This window comes from Montipora foliosa, chromosome 8 (assembly GCF_036669935.1).
Source record: "Montipora foliosa isolate CH-2021 chromosome 8, ASM3666993v2, whole genome shotgun sequence".
Lineage (NCBI taxonomy): Eukaryota > Metazoa > Cnidaria > Anthozoa > Scleractinia > Acroporidae > Montipora > Montipora foliosa.
The window spans coordinates 519-3,678 of NC_090876.1; the positions used below are offsets into that span (position 1 = coordinate 519).

Consider the following 3,160-nt stretch of genomic DNA (forward strand, 5'->3'; position numbering starts at 1 on the left):
TACACAACGCACTGTTGGCTTACAAGGGGTGGCTTCTCTTCACGGACCCGGATCTCTTCTTTGATCTTTTTGCTCGTGTAGACAGGGGTAATATCCGCACTGATCTTACGGCTTAGGTCGGCAAGTTGTCTCCGTACGGCGTTCGCAGATTTTTGGTCCTTGAAGGGCAACACGACTCTGATTGGGTCCCCACGCTTCTCATCAACGTGGGTGCGTTATTCCTCGGAAACTTTTGAATCAACGAAAAGGCGGATGGTGGACTGCACATGATCTTCAGGGTAACACAGACGGGAAAAGATCTCTTTGAGGCGTTCACATTCCTCGTGAAAGGCCTTCCATGTAGACGAGAGCTTAAACGCACGGTTAAGCATGGTATTTATCATTGACCGTTTATATCTCGCGTCAACGTGGCTGTGATAATGTAACAACAGTCCGGTGTCAGTTGGTTTTCGGTACACCGTTGTGTTCAGGTAGCATCCATTCCTGATTACGTTCATTCCAAGAAAGGGTAGTCTGCCATTTTCTTCGAGCTCCATTGTGAAATCAATAGAAGGGTGACTGTTGTTTAGTGTCGTTAAGAAATCTATAGCTGCTTCAACATCAGGCATTGCGCTAAGGGTGTCATCAACATAGCGCTTGTAAAGGCGGGCATCTTGTTTTCTGTTTCCAGCTGTTTCTCGATGTTACACATGAAGGCGTTTGCCATGAGAGGCCCCAGCGGCGAGCCCATTGCCACACCGTCCACTTGTTCGTACAAGTTTCCTTCAAACTGGAAAAGCTGATTTTTGGTGGCGATTCTTAACAGTTCTATCAGGGCCTGCTTCGTGATATTAAGATCGTGTTCTTTGTTGAACCAGTCGTTCTCAAAGGCTCTCTCTGCAATACTCTCAATGGTTTCGTCCACAGGAACATTAGTAAAGAGTGATGACACATCATACGACACCAAAACATCATGCTCTTTGATTTTCATTTCACGGAGTTCGTCAGCAAAAACAAAAATGTCACCGACGGTATGGTCGTTGACGGACAAGGGCTTTAGCTTTTCGTCCAGCCACTTGGCAAGTTTATAATTGTATGTTCCTGTGGCAGATAAGATGGGACGCATAGCTAACTTCTTCGTGTGGGTTTTAGGAAGACCGTACAGATGTGCGAGCCTGGAACCCTTTTGGACTACTGAGTCGGCGATGTTTTTGGGTAGGATCTTTTGTACAGTCGACGTTAACTCCTTCTCCTTTTGGAGTAATGGATGGTAAAATTTCGGAGGTCTACCTCGTGTAGTATTTGTGTAGTATTTGTCATCTGAACTGGCGGGTGGCACGCCTCACACAGTTGGATGTAACTTAAAAAGTAGGTCTAACCATGCAGTTAATTTGTTACAGTACACCATTTAAGTATTTCCCAAGAGAACTGGGAAGTGGCACACCTTATACGCACACAAACTAAAAATTAAACTTTGTTCATTTATGAAGACTTGAATATTATGAGATAAATTATTTATCAACCGTGAAACCTTTTAAATATGGTGGATAGAAGTAGAGAAATTTAAATTCAGGACTCCTCCATTCTATTCTTTAGTGAACAGTACACGTTCATATAGAATAGTAGATTAAAGACAGTTTACCGTAAAACTACCCTTGACAGAATGAATTTTCATGGTTACATTACCACACAAGCGAAAATTATGGTTACAGTATATTTATTATGATAGAAACATATCAAACATGTACAATCTTCCTTTAAATGTTAGAATCTTGAACATTTGATAGACGGTGTTACATTAGGATGTATAGTGTTAAGGAATTAAATCTCTTACTGGAAATAGTGTGTTGAAACATAGAACGTTTCGGCCATAGACCATGTGCTTCATCAGCTAATGCTGGAGGTCACGTGACCTGGACAGATCACGTGACAGGCGACTAGGAAAGTGCCTCAGCACCCGGTCCCATGTATTGGACAAACTGAAACGGAGCCCCCCTTTGCGGTTGAGAGAGGGCTGCTCCACCCCTTCCCATATGACCTCCTTTATGCCTCGTCGGACCCGTCACTCTTTCAACAACACGGATGTGGTGATACTTTCCTAGTCGCCTGTCACGTGATCTGTCCAGGTCACGTGACCTCCAGCATTAGCTGATGAAGGCCATGGTTTATGGCCGAAACGTTCCATGTTTCAATACACTATTTCCAGTAAAAGATTTAATATCTTAACATTTTACAAAACTGGATGATTGAAATTATGTTTACTTATTAGGATGTAGACAGTTATATTAAAAAAATAATAAAGTAACTGCTTTTGATGTGACATTTACAGGCTCCCTTACTCGATTTGCATGATATTTACTGGCTCTCTTGTTCAAATTACATGATATTTACAGGCTGCCTTATTCGATTTACGTAATATTTACTAACTCCCACATTCGATTTACATAATATTCACAGCCTCCTTTATCCGATTTACATGATATTTACAGGCTCCCTTCTTTGATTTACGTGATATTTACTGGCTCCCATATTCAATTTACATGATAGTTACAGGTTCCCCTTTTCAATTTACATGATATTTACAGACTCCCGTATTTGACTTACATGATATTTACAGGCTCCTTTATTCGATTTACATGATATTTACAAGCTGCCTTATTCAATTTACGTAATATTTACAGGTTCCTTTTTCGGATTCGCGTGATTTTTACAGGTTCGTTTATTCGATTTACAGGTTCCCTTATTAGATTTACATGGTCTTATGTCCCTGCTTTCAGAAATTTTCATGATATTTTTAAGAATTTACCTGTCTCACCTGAAATATTTACATGTTTTTTACAGGATTTCTCAAAACATGTAAATGGCTAAAAATCATGTAAATTTTTATTTACAGTATCTTTTTGATTATTTACATGTTTTTTTACATACTATGGAGATTTTCAACTTTTCCAGTGAATATTGTTAGCAGCTGTTGTATCATTAGTGTCCAAATACCATAAGCTAGTTTTACCTATGCTTCGTGAGTCATTGTCAGGACACTCTAACAGATTTTTAACAAATGTAACATTGTGTAAATTATCAGTATCAGAAATAATTTTACCCGCAGATTTTATCATGAGATGCTTGATAAGACTATGGAAACCATTAATTACTGTTATTCTATTAGCAGCTGCATACTGAC

At 39.7% G+C, this 3,160-nt stretch overlaps 1 pseudogene; it reads right to left on the bottom strand.

The window, feature by feature from the left end:
* Nucleotides 1-215: 215 nt before the first annotated feature.
* On the bottom strand, nt 216-1,040 carry LOC137967561 (uncharacterized; annotated as a pseudogene).
* Between the last annotated feature and the right edge of the window lie 2,120 nt (nt 1,041-3,160).